Here is a 21575-nt window from a genome sequence, read left to right on the forward strand (position 1 = left end):
CCCAAGGCATTTCAGTCTGGGTGGCTGAGAAGTGATTGTGGAGACAGTAGTCTCGAGCTCCCGTGAGAGTGACCACAGCATTACTCTGCTGAGCTTGATGAGAAGACGACCTACCTGAGCCAAGGACAGCAACATAAATATGATAATGAGAGACAGGCAGGTAGCCTCCAGGTGTTTCTCAGTACACAACGTGGTGTGGAGCTGTGCTGGGCTGCGCATGTCTCCTAAGCAAGATGAAGGTGTGATACGCGAAGGCCGCTGTGGGGTGAGAAAACAGAAAATAAATAATGAAACCGTCTACAAAACTCATAACTGTTTGCTGATGAATTCAAGAAGCATCAACAGCCATCCTGAGTTTTGATAGCATGTCAGATTACCCAGCCTGAATTTCAACAGGCGATCAAGTTGCTCACAGCAGAGAGGAATGAAAACATTAGGTGTGCTGCAGGCGGGGGGAGTTTCAATGCCCCCCCTGCCCCCCTCTAGGGAGGCAGGTGGGAAAGTGGAGCGGGTGCTGTTTGTCATTAGCCTTTGGAAGACCCTCTCCTGCCACTGCCTCGAGCGGTCCTTTGCTGCGGCGAACCCCTTCTCCTCACCTTGTGGGTGCATTTCGTTTCTTTGGTGTTTGAGCTCATCTGGGAGAGCAGCAGGGAGATGGGGAGGCTGTGCAGGGACAAAAAGAGGCAACAGGGGTGCAAGGGAAAGGGGACAGTGGGCAGAATGAGCTGAAAGGCTCTGGACCCCTCGAGAGGAGGCTCTGACCTGGGGCTATGCACTGCTGGAAGCCAAACAGCTGTGTCCTTTCTCCCTTCTCATGTGCTATCAGCTTGAGAAAATAGCCAGGATTGTTTGTCTTATGAGTGTCCTTGATCTGGACGGGCAGGGGAAGCTGTTTGGGGTGAAAAAGAGACGCTGCCCCACTAGATAACACCGTGTACCCGCGGCAGGGCCAGTGCCCTCCTGGTTTTGCAGCACCACGTGGCAGCCAGAAGCTGAGCCTGGGCTGGCTGCAGCGTGGGCAGGGTGGCCTCTCCTCTCTGTTACACCGGGCATGCAGAATGCGTTCCCCCTTCCAGATATGGGGGGTATCTGTCTTTGTAAGTTTTTTCTGGGCTTTGGAGGGTTTTATGAGTTCTGGGCATGCAGGTAATAGAAGGAGGTGGCTGAAGAGGCTGCTCCTGATGAGGAAGAAGGGAGTGTGAGGTGCTGGAGGGACCGGCAAGCAAGGAGCTCAAGCTGGGTGTAACAAACAGGTCTAGGACAGGGGAAGGAACCCAAGCAGAAGGATCTGCTCAGGAAAAGCAAAGTTTGTGGCTTGGGAGCTTATTTAGGGGGTCCAGTGCTGGGACAGTATGGCAGCAATCCCAGCCTCGAGACTGGAGAGGAGAATTTAGGTCTTGTCTTTCTCCCTTTGCTGCTCCAGTGGGGCATGTGCCATGTGTAGGGTAGGACTGGCAGTGGGAGCACTGGCCAAGGGAGAGTGTGGCTTTCTCAGCAACTTGCCTCTGCCTTCATGAATGCAGTGATGGAGCTGCCAGAAAAGCAGAGGCTGTGCTCATGGTGGCTCGGTGGTGAACCGGGAAGTGGCAGGAGCTCACGAGAAACAACAAATCCGAGGAGAGGGATTCATTTTTCAACCCCGAAGTAGGCAGAGGAAGTTGCACAAGGGTGATTTACATACTTAAGCAGGGGTTTTGGCATTTGTGCCCAGCCTTGTGGTTCATTTCCTCATTCACTCAAATGCATGAAGAGTGAACAACTGTTTGGTAAACAGGAACCTAAGGTTTCAGTGATGAAAAGCTTTAACTCTCACCCACAGAGCTGCTTGCAGCATTGGCTTGGAAGATGATAATTTGCCGCCACCCCGATCTCATGCCTGGGGTAGCTCCAGCTGCCCCCCACCCCCCCCCATTGCCTCGCTCCTGCACCCCCCGTGGGAAGCACCCCCCGCCGCTGGCAGCCTGGCGGGCAGACCCACCGCGCTGCCAAGGGTTTGAATGAGCGAGGAAAGCGTGCAGCAAGATGGGGCCCTTCGGGTCGGCCTCCATCGGCGCTGCCGAGGGCCAAGCTGGGAAACTTGCACAGCTGCTGCCTGGGCTCGAGTTGGTCTATGAATAACGAGAGCTTTCCATCACCAGGGCTGTCGGTCCAGGTATTTGCAAGCACTTTATTTGGTGGTTTCTTTTTAGTGTGGTTGCTGGACGGGGAGGACAGGATAGAGAGAGGAACCTTTCATGCTTCAGCCTTCTGCAGCATCCGGTGTTTTCATGAAACCACAAAGGACGTTAAAGTAAAAAGAACAAGCGCTCTGTTTATAGGGATTTAGACGGTCAAAACAAAGAGGGGGCTGTGTTGTTCAGTGATCGCCTGGACTCGAGGAGCCTGAAGATATAGGTTCACAAGAGATGGGCTTCCAGACTGGAGCCCACCCTGCCTTCCCACCCTCCCTGGGCCAGTTTGCTGCCCCTCGCTTGTGCTGCTGCAAGGGTTGGCAGAGCTGGCTGGCGCTCTGTGTCCAGTGTGCTGCCCAGCAGTGCTGTGCATATTAAAAAGTCTCTCAGGAAGATGACTCCAGCCTTCTGCAGCTGCATGGGAATTTGTCTTGTTCAGGGCTTTTCCACTCAGAGCTCCTTGCAGGACACATTGGATGCAAAGAAACGTGCAGCACCCCAAATGAAAGCTGCACGGGGGAGGGAGTTGGCCAATCTGTGGTCCACACACCATCAGCTGCTGCTGCACTGGTTGAGAGCAAATGTTCCTTTCTACCACCTGTGTTCAGTGCAGATTTTTGTGCAAGCATGATGGTGGGAGCTAGCACAGAAACAGGACTGATGGCAATAGCAGAAAGGCTGCTGCTCCCAAAGGTAGTCCTGGTGCTTTTTTAGGAGTGTTGCACCAGAACAATGGCAGTGGGAGGGAAAGGGTGATGACAGCCTGTGACTCTTAATCACTCGCGCTCATCTCTCCTCAGTGTCCAAGCTGACTGAAATACAAAAGGAAAGCAATGGCACAGCACAAATCAGATGCTGGAAGTTCTTTTCATGATCTAAAACCAGCATCCCCAACCACAGCCCCCGGGCTCTATGCTGAGGGGGAGAGCAGGGTGTGAAGCTGCCCCAGCCCACCGCTCCCCCACCACACTTCATCACTCAGGGGAGCAGGCTGCAAAGCAAGAAACAGCCTGTAACATCCTGAGCCAGCCAGTGCTCTTTGGTAGGTATTTGTGGAGGAAGGCATTTTGCAGAGGTGCAGTACAAACGGCTGCAGTGCCATTGCAGACCAAAGGTCTGTCCAGCCAGTGCTGGTCTATGGTGGTGGCTGCAGGAGCTTGCCGTCTCCCTGCTCCCACACCCCGGCAGCTGGCATGAATTCCAGAAAGTTCAGGGGTATTGCAGGGGGAGAGCACGGGAAAGGTACAACTCCACACGGCTGTGGGTGCTCTGCACCGAGGAGCAAGTCACCCACAACACCCATGCTCTGCCTCCAGCTCAGCGCGTCAAAACTTTTCCATCTGATTAAAAGCTGCTCTGGTTTCCTAGATAAAGCTGCTTCTGGCCACTGCCAAAATTCCTGGTTTCTCCTTGCTGCTGGAGTGCTGGTATCTTTTAGGAGGAAGAGCTGGAGGAGGCAGACTAAATAGATATGTTTTCACCTGTATTTTTCAGTCATCCAGCAGCCACTGGACATCTCATTTAAGTATATTATTAGTAACCCAGACATTCCAAACATAACCAGCAAGCAAGTATGTGTATGTGCGCTGCCCCCAGACGCTGCTGGTGCGTGTTTCTGCCCCGTGGCTGTGTGTGTCCCAGGAGCGGCTCTCCCAAGCCTGGCATTGCCGGTGGGCAGGGACAGCCGGGATGGGGCCAGGCGAGAGCCCTCCTTGGCTTTGCAGGGAGGGCAAGCACCTGCTTCTGGGCTTCCCCAGGGCTCAGCCCCCTTCCAGGGTTCAGACTTTCCTGAGTTAAAAGGGTTGGCGATATGTGGTGCTCTGTGTGAACTGAACTATGTTCAGATCATCTCCTGTTAACCTGCGAGGAAAATATTGGGCTAAGAATATTTTAGAAGCCTTTGGAAGGGCGAGGCCTGAATCAAGAGCTGAGCTGATGTTTTATTATCCAACTTTCCGTAACAAGCTTTCCATTCACAGAGTGCCAGTAAAATTTTGAAATCATATTTTGGGTGTGGAAGAGATCTCATAAATTCTAGTACTTATGGAATCTGTGAAAATTATATTCTCTTTGGGTTTACGTAAAAGCACTTCCTGACACAAGCATTTGGATGTGTATCCTACACAATTGTATTGCTACTAAGTGTGTGACTCGGAAAACAGACACAAATGCAGAATCCTTACTTGAGGTTCCCTTTTAGTTAAATTCCTGCAGCAAATGGTAGATGTTCCTGTCCACTACTAGCATGTACCAAATCATCAACCAAAGGACTTCCTAAAGGGCTGTGGGTTTGACCATGAGATGGCCAGGAGGTCAGTGTGGTCTCTCAGGTTAACAGCAGCATGGGAGGGGTAACTCCAAGTTCAGTAGCATCGTCCCAGACTTACATGCTGGTGAGTCCCTTCAAGCTAGCCAATACCTCCCATGTCCTGTCCAGCATGCGGTGAGCTTTGTGTAGACTTTGAGACTGAGGTTTTAGAGCTCCTGCCTGTCTGAAAGCCCTGGTTAGAAAGTAGATTAATTTTCCAGATAGTCAATATTTTTGATAGCTAAGTTTCTGTGGATCATGTCTTTAGTGTTATCTTGAAATATATGTTGATGTCATGTAAGCGTGTTATCACTCAGAGACAATACAAAGTGCTTCAGATGCTAGGCAGAGAGCCAAAACCTGTCCTTGGATGAGTATTTGCAGTTCCTCTTGACTCCCTGGTATCTGAAGGTCAACTTGGACCCGGAGACTCCTGCAAAGCTGAAACATCTAGTGTGCCAAAGAAGTTTTAGGAGGGCAAAAGTAGTTATCAGCAGTTTCCAGTTGCTTTGTTCTGGTGATGAGGACATAAAACGTGTGTAAGAGGGGGCAAAAGTAACGTACTAACTGCATGTTGTAGGATTGTATAATCCCTTGGTTTCTAGCTGTTTAAGTGTAAAGTATTTTGCTATATTGCCTTTTAAGTCACTCTGAGCAATTCCGTAGCCTCTTTGCTAGCACCGAGTCCAGCCGCATCTTTGACTGAGTGTGTGTTTTTTGCTAATTCTACTGACTTTGTCTGTTGGGTCCATCTGGCAAGCTGGCACTTCTGTGCAAGGTTAGGGGTGCTTGCAAGAGGCATTCAGCTTGGGTCCACCTCCTGTCCCCTGGTTTCAGAAGACGTCTGTAAATGTAGTCCTATGCGCAGACATCAGGGAGCCAGCAGCACTAAATACAGTCTGCTAAACACTGATGCTGTGCTTGGCCAACACCTTATGAAACTCAGTCCTGTGCGTGGAGATTACAAACTAGACAGTCATGCTGAGCCTTTGGGCATGCTACCAAGGATAGGCAGAGGACTGGGCTGTCAGAAAGCATTGAAGCTTTTTGGATTTGGGTACGTGCAGTAACATGACAGTGTGCTCCAGCGCTGTGTTTCTTGCATACAGAAAGACAAGGGAATTCCCAGGCATTTACAGGGAGAAATGATCAAGCACACCCGAATAAGCAGCAGGCATCACAAGAAAGCAGACTTTCCCTCCACCTCTGTTTCTGCCCAAGATCTTACACCGTGCAACCCTTTGCAAATCTACTCCTGCTGTTTAGAGCATTGAGCTTACCCAACCCTCTGTGCCTGTGAAACCTCCCACAAACTGGGAACAAGTCAGGTATTCTCCTCTCTGTTGCTGTGCCTTTGTAACCTCCAGCCTGCAGGTGTGAAAGGGCTCTGCAGTCCCCGTGGTCAGGCCAGAGCAGGCTGCCGGGCAGGTGGTGAGCACGCACAGGCATGTGCAGCCCTCCTGGTGCTGCTGCTCCTGCTCCCCCAGGGTCACCAGCTCTAACAGGACACAGTTACCCTTTCTCTCTAAAATGAAAGACCAGAGGATTTACACATTTATCTGCAGATCCCACCCTCCAAACTTCTGTCCTGCCTTAGACAGCCCCTTCTGCACCAGGCTGAGCTCAGTGCAACTCACAGCTCCGGGGCTGAAAGGTGCAGCCTGAAGCAGGAGGCACCAGCCCTTTCCAAAGGGTGGAGGGTTGGGTTGGGTTTAGACTGAAATTTGGAGTGTGTGTTGTGTGCTGGGAAGGGGCAGACCCACAGCCTTGCCTGGAGGGAAGCTTCCCCAAGATTTCAATAATAACAGAGTCAACAGCACTCAAAATAAATCACTAGAAAGCTACATATTTAATAAAAGTGAGATTTTTTTTTTGGCAGGATTTTTGGGCTAGCAATCATTTCCTATTAAACTGTGTGGCATGATGTAAAATACCTGTAGGAGAGGTTATCTTTCCCTGTTGAACTTCAGCAGGCTTCCCCAGGAGGACAGAGGCTGAAGTCATTCCAGGGGCACCACAGAGCTACAAGGAGCTGCATCTGGTGCTGGGGCTGCCCATGGTCCCCTCAGTGCGAGTCCCATCAATGTGCCTCTGCCCGGAGCTGTCACAGGGAATTGCCCCCCTGCTGCTGTCCTCACTCGTGGCTGGGCTGGCTCCCGCCACCCAGTAGCATGCCGCCTGAGGAGGGCTTTTCTCACCATGAAAGTACCTCCCAGTATTACTGGGCACTGGCCCGAGGCCACTGGCTTGTTCCACGCTGGCCCCGAAGTAGCCTCCAAATGGCAATGACTCCTCTGACGTCTCCACTAAATGAATTTGCTCTTTACAGGCAACTGGTTCACTTTGGGTGCCAGGATATTGCCTTGTGGTTGCTAATAACCTGGGCTAGAACTGAGCTGGTGATTTATAGGGGGAAAGGCTTCATATCTGCCTCCTTAAGTGCCTGCCTTGCTCCTTTGCCTCTCTCGGTGATCTCTCTTCCGATCCCCTTGCCGCTCACATTCTGGGTATTTCCAGCTACCTCTGAACAAGGCATTAATGTAGATAAATATTACTGCAAGGAAGTAATGGCCAAATACTCTCTGCATCATCTATATGCATTGGTTGGGGAGCGATTTTTCATTTCATACATCATTTGCTATTTCAGCATGTGGCAATTCTGCAAAATGAGGAAGGAGAATTAGAGAGTTGAAGAGCCCACCCCTTGTTCCTGCCGTTCCCAGCACTTGTGAGCGCGGGCACAAGGCGATTACTGTGCAGTTACTGGCCTGAGACGCATTTGGATGAGCTCATGAGAATCTTGTCCTGACCCTGTATTAGCCACCCTGTGCACCTTTTTTCTTCCCATCTTTCTGCCTCTCTCTTCTTTGCTCAGCTTTAACGCAACCGTTTAGGTTTAATCTCCTTTCCCACCCTCCCCCAAACCTCCACTTCACTGTATTCTGCATTTTTCCAGTGTAATTGATCCCAGCATATAACACACAACTACCAGCCCTTTCCCCTAACTCCAATAAGAGCTCATACCCCACTGAAGTAATCTTTCCCACCTGGGCTGCTCCTGTGGTTTCATATCACTTAATCCTCCCCCATGAGCTGAGGACGAATTTAAGGTAACATCTGCTCGGCTTTATGTTGGTTGTGTTCATACTGGGGGTCCCATGGTTCCCATCATCAAGCAAGCGGGAGGAACAAAAGCCAGAGCCCCATTTTTTCTGGGAGATAACCGACTCTGCTGGGCTCACCCTGCTATTAGAGAGCCCATTAAAATCGAGGATGTAGGTTCAGTAAATTTATTCTTCCGGATCACTGTGCTTATTCAGCCTGCCTATTTTCCCCTCGAGTTTCTTCGTAAATTCATTTCCCCCGGCTCCCTCCCCATTGCTGGTGGCACTGGGCTGTGAGGTAGGAGCTGAGCCGCCTGCCCCTCGGCAAGCCACAGGCTCGGGTGGTCCTGCACCTCGGTGGTCCCACAGCTAGCAGTGTTGGCATGCCAGCTACGCTGTGGAGCTGCATTTGAAGTCTTCTGCTGGAAAGAGCTACCAAATTTGCTTTGTGGTGACTGCTCCTTAAAGGCAAGGGGCACCCTCACGCAGCACCCGGCCAGCAACACCCACGCTCCCTGCAAAAGCTGTGGTCAGCAGGGAGGTGTGGGAAATGCAAAGTGTTTCAGGTGCCTGCTGATCCCAGGGACGTATCTGAAGGTCATCTCCTCTGTCATACTGCAAGTGGGGGGGGGGGACGACTAAAGGGTGTCTTTCTGAAGATCTCTTCCTCTTACGGTCTCACGCCATGCAGAGCTCATTCATCTCCGCAGTGTGCTGCTGCACTCCTTGAAGTGAGCCATCATTTCATTTTCGGTGACTTCCTAATGTGTTTGTTCCTTTTTTTTCCCCAAGCAACAGCACAGGCATTGCTGCATTTGGCAAAAGAACAAAGCCTTATTGTTCAAAGCCTGCGCGCTCCAGTATCAGCTGGGACAAACACACCATTGCACTCCTAGACCTCAATCTCAAAAGCCAGCTGGACAAAGGGTGAAAAGGCTCAAAATCACATGTTAGAAAAAGCCTTTACCTTTATCTTGTCTCTAAAGGACTCTGTCAAGTAAAGTTTTCTATCCGTGCTTTCTTTTTGCCAATAATATCTCCAGAAACCTGAAAATAGCATCTCTTTCTCTATTGATTTGTCCCCCTGAGAAGAACTGGCTTCTCCCCCTCCGACTGACATGGCTCATCATGTCGATCTGCTTATGCAACTCCATTATCAATGAATGTCAGCATGGCTCTGGTCACACAAAGCGAACCCACTATCCATTTCTTTGCAACTGTGTGGCAGCAACAGCTCTCCCAGGAGTCTCCTCCGTGGGCTGCACCTCCCGAGGCAGGTGCTGGGGTGATGCTTCAGCTCTCACACAGTTCTGTCCCAGCGTGGACCCTGGCAGCAAGTGGTGGATGAAGCCCAGGAGGCTAGTGCATCGGTTTGAAACTACTTTGTAGCCAACTAAAACATGCATTGCTAGTATAAAATATCTTTTTGCAGTGTCCAATTTTTATGTCATAATTATGCCTGGAAAAAAGGGCAGGTTTTTTTTTTTTGACGTGCTTATCTACACTTCAGAAGCGTGGACCTGGTTACTTTGCCACAAAACACCTATATAATTCTTTCCCTTTAAGCCAGACTTCTCAGCCTTCAATTATTTTTGTGGTTCCCCCTGCTCCTCCTCCAGCCTGGCTGCCACGCTGATCAGGAGGCATCCAGAAGGAAAGATTGCACAACAGCGATCAGACAGTTGCTTATCTCTCTGCCCTGGGTTATATCATGCAGCCCAAAACCCTCCTGAGACTTTTTCTGTTGATGTGACAAATTGTAAACTCCTGTCCAATTTCCTGTATGCTAACCCTGCAACGTCTTTCACTGCATTTGGGTCTCCTCCTCCCATAGGGTGTCTTAATTTTGGACTATTTCCTCCCTAGACAAATTAGTCTGTTTGTCCTTTGAGCTAGGTCATTTTCTCCCCATGTCCCATATCTTTTTTTGTCCTTTTGTGTTATATTCCATTCCTGGCTGTTGATTGCATCTCCTCCCCAATATAGTATCAATTGCAGTTTTAATAAACATGCTGTCTAATGCTTTTTCTAGATCATTAATGAAGATGGTAAATAAAACTGGAGCTAACACCAGTTTCTAGTAATAACCCTACTGGATGCCTCCCCGCAAGCTGACAGTTTTGTCGTTGATCACTATTCATCACCATGCCTGAACGTCAGTGTCCCCATGTGAGGTAATTTATATTCATTTAACACCATTCATCACAGAATCAGAGAAAACCACGGCTAGAAAGGACCTCAAGAGGCTGATTTCAGAAATATTCCTGAAGTTTCCAGCCCACTCTTAAACACTGACAAGGATAGAGGTTTCATATCCTTGCCAGGCAGGTGGGTTTAGTGCTCCTTAGCCTTCCCTTTTGCCAGGCATCTGACTTTAACCTCTCTTGCTGCAATTCAGGCCCTTGTTTCTTGCCACACTCGCAATGGATATAGAGAACTGTCCGGAGAACAGCTTATCCCCTCCTCCTCCAGTGATATCTTTCACACACTTGAAAATTATTGCATCTCCCTTAGCCTCCTTCTTGCTGGAGTCAACAACCCCCTTTGAACAAATATTCTTCCGCAAGTCCTGTTTTCTAGACCTTTCATCCCACTTTCTTGCAGACTCTCCTGAGCTGGGTAAAGATCGCAGCAGCACCGCATGAAGCAGAAATATCAGCCGTGTATTTTACAGGCAGAGCTTGTCTTTGAATGCCCTGGTATGGTGACTGCCTTGTGTGTGACAAAACGGCACTTTTTATTTGTTTCAGGTTCCTGAGTTGCTGCATATCTCTCATTTTGTCCCTGTGCAGCTGATTGTACCTACCTCTGTGCATCGCTTTGCTTCTCTCCTTATGGAGTTGCATCCTGTTTTTCAGACCTTGTTCAGATCTCTAACATGTCAGTATGATTTTTTATTCTAATCCTCTTCTCTCATGTCCTTGTGTCTCACCTCAGCTTGGTGTCATCTGCATATGTGATAAGGATGCTCACTATTCCATCATCCCGTGGCTGGACCTCTGTTGAACGCTACCCAACCCTTCCCTGTATTTTGACAAAAACGCCTTCTTTCTGAGGACAGTTTTCCAGCTGGTTTTTACCCCTTCCTTCGGGTAATTTGTCCAGGGCGTGCTTCCTTAGCGTGCATCTTGTAACGTGAAGTGAGATGATACCAAAGGCCTTGCCAAAGCCAAGACGCAAGATGTCTCCTGTTTTGTCTGTATCCAGAAGCCCTGTCGCAGGATGAAATTAGGTCGACTTGACATGATTTGCTCCTGGCAAATCAGGGCTGGCTGTTCCTCTTCTCTCGGTTGTTTCCTAGGTGCTGATGATTAGTTTGTTTAATTATTTGTTCCAGTGCATTTCCAGGAACCGAAATCAAGATGACTGGTCGTAGCTGCCTCTTGTTTCCCCTTTCCGCAGCCAGGCAGGGTGCTGCTCTGTGAGGAGCCCACGCTGCTCCCAAGGGATCCTGGAGGATCCCAGCCTGGGCCAGCCCCTGTGTGGAGCACCGCTGCCGTGCTGGCAGACCGCTGCTTTCCTCAGCCTTGCTCTGACCACCAGCCTATAGCCAGGACGCTTCCCTGCTCGCCTTCCTGTCCTGTGCTGGTTGTGTTTCCTTTTCATGTCTTTCTTGATTTTATCCATCACAATATATGCCAAACTTTGAAGAGAACCCTTAGCCATCCACATGCATCTCAGTCTTCTGTTTGCTCCTCCTTCCCTGCGAGGCCCCTGATAACTGACCAGCTTAGCCAGCTGATCTTTCCCAATATTTCTTAACCTTCATTTTCGCACTGGCATGACTTAACGTTTGTGCCACATTGCAATTGTTCCCATAGACAACGTCGACGCTCCTGAAAGTCTTTGTCCTTGGATTTGTTTCCCTGAGTGCCCGCGTACCAAGCTAGTGCGAATATCTGTGGTGCTCAGCAAAGCCTCTCAGCGGGGAAATGCAGAAACTCAGCCTTTCAATGAAATCGTGGAGTTGCCCACTTCCAACTGGACTTTCCCAACCTGCACAAGACTTCTTGTTTTCGGCAATTTCTTTGTCTCTTAGCAAGAGTAAGCACAGTAAGCCAAATTCTGACCTCATTTACACCAGTAAAATCTGGATCGGTGCCAGGAAACTGCTGAAGTTGTTTTGGGCTTACAGTGATGAGAATGAGAGCAGCATCTGCCTCATTAATTCCCCCAATCCACAGAAAGTAAATGATTCCAAGAGGAAATAGCTCCGCAGAAGGGAGCCCTGGAAAGAATTAGAGACTGACTTAATGGGATTAAGGGGAAAAAATGCTTTAGCAAATCCAAATCAATTCTCTCTTCAAAACATTCAAGGTGCCAAAATAAACACAAACACTGTTTTGGGAAGGAAAAGGTTAAAAAGCTATGAAAACAAAATATCTCGGCCTTTTCTAATGATGTCCCATAGCAGAATGAGCACAACCCAGAAAGGGTTGCTGAGTCAGCAATACCATACCTGCCGCTTGGTGTTTATCCATGGGGCTCTAGGGGTGGAAAGTCAAGTCTCTCATTTTATCCATGGGGCTCATTCTGCATTTTCAGGTTTGATAAAAAAGCCATGGAAAACAGACAGCATTACAAGCAGGGATGGGTGAACAGGTCTGGCACAATGAAAACCCCTCTGTCAGATGCCTGGCCAGCCTGACATCCAGTTCCTAGAGCCGTTCCTCCAGTTGTTGCTTTGGCTTTTTGTTCTGCATTTAATTACCATCTTTGCATGCTTCTTCACCCACTCCACACTGTGCATGGTGCTAGGATCAGATGTGCCAGAACTAAATAAGTATGTGCAAAGAGCCTGCTCCTGAGGTGTTGCCAGATACGCTAGGAGCTGCACTGCAGACGGTGTGCTTTTGTGCAGTCAGGTGGAAGGGGGAAATATTCTGAGCAACTGGCAAAGGCCAGCACCTTTCGGCCAGGCAGGTGAGCCTGCAGGCTGGCGGCAGGAGAGCAGGAAGGAGCACAGGGCTCATACTTGCCTGTTAGTAACAGCTGAAGGTGAGCAGGAGCTGTGACCTGCATATAGAAAATGCCTTCCTCCATCTCCTGCCAGTGAGGTGGCTGCCCCCATTTACCAGCCACCCTGCTCAACCCACCAGAAGAGCTGCAGCAAAATAGTTAAGAGGATGGCCAGACCTTTGAGTGACATGGGTGTTTCTTCTCTGGTTATATACAAGAGTGCACCTTGCCGAGGGCAGTCGAGTACTAAGGACACGCACTGGCCACTATGATGGTCTGAAGGCTTTTGAGGAAGAACAGGGCTTTACACAAAGATCCCCACACTCCAAAGTAAGCTTGGCTAAATGAAAGCATTCAGAGGGGGGAGTTGCAAGAAAGTACAAGGGCCACAAAGCACTGATCTATTTCACATAATTTAGAAATTATAAGGCAACTTGATAACAGAATAGAAGTACTGCGATAGGAAAGAGATTTCTGAGCGTGGACTTCCATTTAGGACAAAAACCCACCATTGTGTGATCCAGTGGCTAGAAAGCAGAGGCAAGCCAGAGGCAGAGGAGAAAAAAAGCATGCGCTTGTTACATGAGGGTAACTAACCAAAGAAAAAGCTTTTCTAACACCCTGGTAGGCTCTCCAGACCTTGCAGTCTTTAAGCCAAGACTACATGACTTTCTAACAGATGCATGGCAGCTCGAACAGAAGTCAAGGGCCAGCATCAGAAATGACTGGGGGAGGTACGCTGGATCTCTTCTGCAATAGGTTACACTTGATGATCATAATGGTCTCTTCTGACCTTAAACAATGAATCCCTGACATTCAGCTGTGCTCAAGTGCGGCACTTTATTGTACAGCAGTTTGGGATCAAAAATAGCTGTTATCAGTGAATTAAACAGGAAAATTAACAACGTGGTTGCTCCAGCACCCCTTGTGCTCCTTAATTTAGTATTTCTTTATTTTATGTTGTCCTTAAATTTTTAGTGTGCTGCAGAACTGTGTATCGGATATGCAGAAGCACATTATAGGGGTAATTAGGAGGCAGCTGGAGGGTTTTGGCAGCTGGGAAGGGGACAACAAGCACTCTTGGCTCTTTGAGAGGCAGCGTGGATTTGTGGGAGAGGGACATTAGCTGAATGCTAAGATTGTCAGCAGGGAGAGTCAAAGGGGCTGACAATAGTATTTGCATCATCTTGAAATTAACCACTTCCACAGGAGAACAGTGTGCAGCAAAATAGGAGCTATTGTTCGGCCTTTAGACTGGTGATCTCTCAAATCTTGCAGCAAAAGGGTTTTTTTCAATGTGGAATGACTGGTTTAAACCCAAAGTATAGCTCCTGCTTGCACTGATGGCATTTACAGAGGCTTAAGGCCAAATGCTTGAGGAAAGCCCTGCTGTCACAAGACACGGCTCTTGGTGTGGTGTGTGCTGTAGATGCTGGTCCAGAACCAGGGTCTGTGCCCACAGTAGTGCGTGGCTGAGACAGGCTTTGCTTCACTTGCTTCACCTTGCCACAATGAGTCTGACTTGGGGTGTGTGTCCTCTGCAAACTGCAGAAACTGCTGCTCTGCTCCCTTGTTGCCCATGAAGGCTTAAACCTTGCAGCCAGAGAAGGATGGTCTGCGTAGGAACCTGGCTTTAGGAGGGACTGAAGTGAAGCTGGGGCTGGGGAGGCAGGACATGGACACATAAGGTGCTTCTCACTAGCATTTCAGTCTGGATGAAAGCAACACATCTCCTGGTCGTGCCACATAATGGTCGTTCAATGATTCACACTGTGGAAGAGGATTGGGACATGCAAACTGGGTTCCCCTTGGGTGATGCTGTGCTGGGAGAGGAGATGCAGGTGTGCACCTGAGATGCTCCAACCTGTGACTGCTTGGGCCACAGCTCCAGGCTGGAGCCAGTCACAAGTAAAACAGGCTGACAGCACACCAGTGCTGCTCTGCTGCTGCTCTGTTTGCTAAGACAGACACAGCCTTTACCCTCTGTGACTGTGTCAGTCAAAACACTCTAATGTCTTTCATTGCCCAAGATCAGAAGTGATTAAGTTAATTTATATTTCAGAAGGACCCATCAAAGGAACTGTCTTGGTCAGGGTATGATTATCAGAAAGGCCAGAGTGTTTTGTCTCTGTCCTGTGACTTACTGAAGATGCGAGGTTGCCTTTCTGCTGAGAACCAACTTGTTCCTGATCTCTGAAGTTTTCCTGATTGATATCTCCCCTGCCCTGAGCCAAGGCTGTGCTATTTTTTTGCTAATGTCTGAGGATTAATATAGGGGAAATATAAAGCGGTGAGGTTACATGACAGTCCTGGGCTTGGTTGTTTGAAGCCACCATAACCTTTCACTCTCCCCGGTCGACGTCGCCACAGATGTGATTTCTAAGGTAAGCCATGAACCTCCAGGAGACCTGAAGGCTCAGCAGTAATCAAAAAGATCTGCTGTTCCTATGTATTGTGCTGCAGGTCCTGTAATTACTTTATTTAGATCCATTTTGTTGAATTGTACTTTGGTTCCTTCTTAGTTTTAATTATCTTTTCCACCTTCCCTTGCATCTTTCTTGTAGAAGGAACTCAGGCTTCCAGCCAGGAGGGCCAAGGTCTTACTGGCATTGTCCTCACCTCCTCTGCTGGCATGCCCTTGGTGGAAACCATGCTGCAGCTCACTTTGGATGTCAAATGGGGTGGGGGTGGTCCAGCCTGGATGGCCACGCTGTTCCCCTAGGTGGGTACTGACGCTCTCTGCTACTGGAGGTACTTTCCTTACAGGTACACTTGCAGTGACGTCCTAGCTATCCAGCATCATTTAAGATCCTAAGCACTCTTCACATTATTAGGAACATTAACTCTGCTTATTTTCGCAAAATCCTTTCCAAGACGATCATGTATTTCCTTCCTCAAACTTAAAATTTCCCTTTTATTTTACATGGAGAAACTGTTGTTTGAGTTGCTGGATATCATTGGAGACTGATCCTCCCAATCTATGCCAATGAGGAGCAAACTGAATCCTATCTTATATGTAATTTCCCAATCAGAGAACAAAATGCTTTGGCAATCTGGATCAAAGGCACTATGTAAAGTCATGATTATTGTTGTTATAGTGAAATGAGCTACTGGAAAAATCATGTTGACTTCTTTGTAGGCTGCCTGCACCGTGGAGCCTTTGATGTCTAATGGCCTGGCACTGTATCTTGTGTAAGTATAGCCTATAAACAGAAATAGATAATGAATAAGTAAATTATTATTTATTATTTTTAGGACCTCAGAACACAATCCTATATACATGATGCAATAGAGGGTGAAAAGCTATTAGAAAGAGACTAATAGGTAGGGCCTTTCATTTGATCCAGCATGGACATTTTTTACATACTTTCCATCCCATTTTAGATAGACATTCAGTCAGCGAGATGAGGTGTTAGTTCTGACTATACATCTCGAAACTTTATGTTGTTGGCAAACCAAAGCGAACAAAAAGGATGTTCTGTGTGAACTCCACAAAACGGCTAGGGATGACGGGGGATGAAGGGTCAGGGCTCCTTGAAATTCAGTTGGCTCTCGACATTATTCTTCCAGGCCAGAGGAAATCTCATGTGTGTTGTGAAAACCCCTTTCTTGTATTCCAGAATCCTCCTCCATCTCTAAAAGAATTGGGAAAAAAAACCTTTAAAGCTGGATTGCGATTTGCTGTCACTCCGCTGTGCAAGGTCCCCACAGTGATGCTTCTGCCCCGCAGCGGCTGAGCAGCCACCGACGCTTTGGGGCTGTGGTGACCTCCCTCCAAAAGCCACAAAAAACCACAAAAGTGGCTGCCTGGCTGCGGCTGCTAGAGGGGCAGAGCCACAAACCTCCAAAACCTGCCTCACCTCCCGGGTTAGCCAGGCTCCCTGCCTTGTGGCTGCCGCAGTATGCCACGTGGTTTTCCTGAACCTCTCTGCTCCCCAAACTCCTCCAACAGGGATGAGCACAGAAGGTGGGCAGGGGGGATGGTGTCCCCTTGACTGTCCCCAGCCTGTGCTCCTGGAAGCACCTCTGGCACGGGTGCTTGGGGAGGGGACCCTTTTGGGGCTGTTTCTTAGCAGGAAGCAGAAAGCGGAGTCCTGATGAGGCATCTCTCGTTAACTGCCTGTCTCCTCCAGGCTGTAAAGTAGGTGGGAAGATGGGGAGAAGGCTTCTGCCACTTACCCTGTACGTGGGCCAAGGTGGCACGGGTGCTGTTGCCAGACACATCGCTGCATGTTCTGCCAGCTATGCTGGGGTGCTGACAGAAAATGCAGCACGAAGGGGAAAGCCAGCACTGGCACGGGGTGCCGGGGGGAAAGCACATGCCCCTGTGGGGCAAGCTCCGCAGCCCAGGGTGATGGCGTAGGTTGGATCTTGCATCTTGTTTGTTCTCTTGCAACATTGGAGGCTATGGAAGAGGTGTCCTCCAGTGCCCCCAGAAGCCTCTGGAGACCTTCCACCACCAAGGTTTTGCTAGGAGGTTGATATGTCCCCAAGGGATTAACATCCAGGTTTGGGATACGGCTGGAGCAGCCCTGACCTTCCCTCCTCCAGGACCTGCTGTCACCATGTGTGGGCCCAACAGGAGAGGGGAAGGTAGCAAGGAAACATCAGGAAACTTCTGAAGTTGCTAATTAAGCAACTTTAAGTTATAAACATTTTTAATTGGACTAATTTTTTGTGTCACATACTATCTCTTGATGAGACGAGTCCTAAAATTAAAGCTGTTTTAATATCACTCTCTCTCTCTCTCCCTCCACCTCCCTACCCTGCTTGTCTTTCTGGTCACAAAGTAGAAACCACTGAGGCTTTCTGGGCTTTGCTGAACACTGCTATTTTTAAGGTGATGTATTTGATTTACTTTAAATCTGACCAAAAACTCCACCTTGGGACCAGACCTCCTTTATCAATGCTGCAGCTAACTTTCTGCTTTTGCATGTAGATTTTTAAGGAGGAAAGGCAAAAATTGAGCTTGTAAGAGATGCTAGCTCACCACCTTAATGATGGTAGCACCATCTTTAATGTAACCTTTGCCCAGGGACACTGCAGCATATCACTGTCTCCCTGTGATAAATGCTACATCATCATCTCTTTTTCTTTCTTTCTTTTTTTATTAAATGTTTTTTAAATGACAGAAACGGGTTTGTATTGAATTATAAGATCCAAACACCATCAGGTTTTCCTGTCCGCTCCTTTGTCACTGTCACGGGCCAACCAACACTCTCCAGGCTTTAAGGGACTGGGGACTGTGGTCCAGGCTGTGCAGGTCATGCTCTGTTCTGCCCTGGGAATAGCTAAAGACATCAGATTTCAGCCTTCCTCTTATGAGCCGATTACTACTTCACGTGTGCCTGCCTTCCTATCTATTGTGCAAGACCAATTTTAAACCCAAGGCCTCAAAATTAATGACTCTGTGATTGCACAGCACTATGAGATCCTTTCCCAAGGGACTGAGGAGCGGGAGGACAGACACAGAAGGAGCTGAAGGGGGTCTGTACATTAAACTCTGGGGGATTTATAACCTGCCCTGCCAAGAGGTGCTGGATACTTTTGGAAGCAGCAAGATGTGGTCCTGGCAGCTTCATCAGTTCAGCACTAAGGCTGGGTGTTTCACAGCTTGCATAACCCTGATTTGCTTCAGGATTTTGCTGAGGGGTATGATGCCAAGGGCTGCACTGTAGAGGTTTTATTTCACTTCCAGGAGGCTGCTTGCCATTTTTACATTATCTCACATGGTCATGGAGCACTGCAGGTAATAGAAACCTTTAGTTTTCATTGATTATTCATGGCACAGTTTGCTTTGCTAGGCGTCCTCACAGGCCACAGAGCCTGCAGCCTCCCAGCACACATAAGGGGACATATTTCCTCACCACAGACAGTTTGGCTTGAAAATTTGCTTGAAGCATTCCAGCTCTGCAGGTAACAAGCATTTAGGTGGCTTTGACTCTGAAATCCTAAACAGCTCCTCACCAAGCACTTATGCTACCTCTGGCCCTCCTGGTACCACCAGCCCAGCTGCTGCCCCTGGGTGGGTTTGGTAGCCCCTGTTTGCCAGGGCACCGCTCCAAGCTACCCCCTCCTTCCATCCAGCCATGAACTCCATGTGCTAACCCTGATCTCTGCCCTGCAGGGAGCCAACCTGAGTCCCTGCCAGTGTGAGCTGGGACCTAGCAAGGCCTCCGAGGAAATGTTGGAACTCAGAGTTCCATTTCACTTTAAATTTTGGGGGGAAATCCTGAACGGCTCTTTATGAAGACTGTATTTTTGCAGCAGCCTGTTTCCTCTTTCCGTCTCCTTCTTTCCTTTCCCCACCTCTTTGTCTGCTAAATAAAACAACCTACATTTTTGACCTGAATTACTTTACATGTCCCTGAAGGCATGTGCAGCTCCCAGGACTGTAGGAGGGTTTTCTTCTTTGGTACGGTTAGATACCATCATTAGACATGACAGTCAAGCTGGATCCCCCCAGTCTGAACACTATAATTGTATTTTGCCATACAAACAATAACTGCATGTATTTCTGTAGTGCCAGCTGTCAGGGAGAGGAGCTTGGGCTGCTTTACAAAGGGGCAGGCATCAATCCTGTGGGCAAAATACCTCCCCATTTCTGCAGGTGAGATGTGGGGAAGTTAAATAATTGCCAGCATCACTCAGTGAGGACCTGAATCTGCCTGCATCTGTATTCACCTAAATCACCAATACCTCCAATGCTGCTGGAGGAGGAACGAGCAGCAGACCAAAACCAGGACCCCAATCTGAAGGCAGCTCCCCCCTGCCCCCGCATCATCCCGCCTCTGCCCTGCTAGCCTTTGCCTCTCCCCCAGGCAGCCACCCAGTTCCCTGCAGGATGCCTGAGGACCACATGCCCTTGGAGCAGTAGCAGCAGGACGGGGTGGGGATGTCCTCTCCCCTGCCTTCGCCTCTCTGAAGCTAAACCCCTCCAGAGAGGCTGTGTGTCAGACCTTAGCAAAGCCCTGCTCAAATCACACATTCCAAGTCATGAATTTTTTGAAAGGACAATGAAATTGCCCATTCTGGCCCATTTTAACATTCTCTGGTATAACATGCATGGCAGACCCGGCTGAATTAAACCAGCCGTACTAATTTCTCTTGTTATAGCAGCCCTGTGTAACACACAAAATGCTTGGCTTTGGAGGATAATATTATAAAGAAGGACACTGTAATTTAGTGGCTCATTTAATGCGAACCAAGAGAAATATGAGGCATGCCAATGCCGCATCGAGGCTCTATTTATATCCTTTTGGTGTACAGTATGATTTATAATAAAGGATCATTTTTATATAGTATTAGCTCAGTAATGGAGCTTACTGGGTTACCATGTCTGAAGTTAGGAAATATTGCATTAGGAGAAACTCTGCAAATGCCGTGTAAGAATAGCCCTTCCTTCAGTATTAAATCATGATTCCAAGCTTCCTAAAATAAATACTAATGCACTCTGTTTACCTGGGAATCTCGGCTTTTGTTAATGCAGCAGGAGGATCTCCACCCCTGAGCTCAGAAGTTGTTGCATGCAGCCTCACAAAGTTCATTTTGTAGCTCCCAGCCCCGCTGCTCAGCACCCTCTGGCACTGGGAGCATCCTCCTCTGCCAGGACCCTGGGAGGAGGGCGAAAGGCAGAGAAAGCAGAAGAGCCCTGTTATGCTGGGGAGTGCAGTATCATAGCTTATGGGAAGCAGTTCCTTCCTCCATCCCCCAGTGCATGAAGCACTGCAGCCCCTGCACCTCTTCTCTGCCCTGGGGCTGCCAGCGGGGAGGAGGAAGGGCCAGGGCTTACCCCCTCAGAGTTTTTCTGAAGGCCACACAGCAAGTAAGTGGTGGAGCCAGGATGAGAGCAGAGCCGCTTCTGGCACCTCGCCCTCTGCATGATTCAGAGCTTGTTTCTGAAGCAAGAGGACTGGGTAAAGTTTCATTTGTCTATCTAGAAAGCAGCGCGTTCTGCTTCCCATTTAAAGCTTGGGAGCCTCATGATGATTCAGAGCACACGCAGGAATGCGCCTGTACGCTGGCTTTTAGTGCCAGCATAACGCCTGCCAATGAGGAGTTCTGCCATGCAGGTGGGTAAAGGAATGAGATTGGGTTTAGAAACTGGGGGGAAGTAATCAGCTGGAGGATGCCAGGGAAAAGGAAGAGTTTGCACAGGCATGGCAATACCTTTGCAAATGTCACTCCCACCAAAGCTGAAGTGCCAGGTGGCAAGATGCAGAGGGTTTGCTTTAAAGCAGCTGGCTGAGCAGGGCACCGCAAGCTCACTGCAGGGAGCTGGTGTTGCTCACCCATTGAGGAAAGATGCTTGGCCCTTCCAGTCCCCCACACAGGGCAGAAAGGACCTGCACGAGGCTGCAGTACCCCTGCTGCCATGCCCCAGTACCCCCGCTGCCATGCCCCGGTGCCAGAACACCTCTGACTGGCTTCCCCAGCTGGAGCTTGGCTTTTGGGGCACAAGGTGACAGTCTGATGCTTTTCAAAGCCCTTCAATGATAGAGTTGATGGCTACCCTGTCCATTCTGGACCAACCTGCAGTAGTGGCAGCTGTGATGAGACCACCTTAGGTGCCACCCATAGCATCACATGCAGCTGGCAGCCTGTGCAAGCATGTGCCCCCAGCCCAAGCTCCCTCCTGGTCCATGCCGAAACAGGTATCACCCTGCAGCCCCTGGCATGTGCTGCCTTTCCAGAGGACAGTCCCCCTGCTCCCTGCTCTCCCAGCCCCACGGGCACACAGCCATCATTTTCAGCCAGGAAGGTGACATGCAGGAGCAGACAAAGCCGGAGCTGACTCTGCTTCCCGCTGAACCAACCTCAGGGAAATTACCCAGCCACTCTGAATAAAAATGAATTAAGTAGCCTGGCAGTAACTCAGCCCATATTTTATTAACTTGGCCAGAACCAAGTAACGTTAATCCACCTCCCTGAAATTTCTTTTTTACAGCCAGGCTCTAATACATGAAAATGTGCTGGCAAAGTTTTCAGCAGGTTACAACCCTCCGGTTAGTAGCAACCTCACGGGGGGGGCGG

General features: G+C 49.0%; 1 long non-coding RNA gene across 1 annotated transcript; it reads right to left on the reverse strand.

The window, feature by feature from the left end:
- Window positions 1–15758: 15758 nt before the first annotated feature.
- LOC129784909 (uncharacterized) lies at window positions 15759–20164 on the reverse strand. Its single transcript, XR_008748150.1, has 2 exons — window positions 20004–20164; window positions 15759–16177 (listed from the first exon to the last, which is right to left on the reverse strand). It is a non-coding gene; the product is annotated as an uncharacterized LOC129784909 (long non-coding RNA).
- Between the last annotated feature and the right edge of the window lie 1411 nt (window positions 20165–21575).

Source organism: Falco peregrinus, chromosome 7 (assembly GCF_023634155.1).
Source record: "Falco peregrinus isolate bFalPer1 chromosome 7, bFalPer1.pri, whole genome shotgun sequence".
NCBI classification, from domain to species: domain Eukaryota; kingdom Metazoa; phylum Chordata; class Aves; order Falconiformes; family Falconidae; genus Falco; species Falco peregrinus.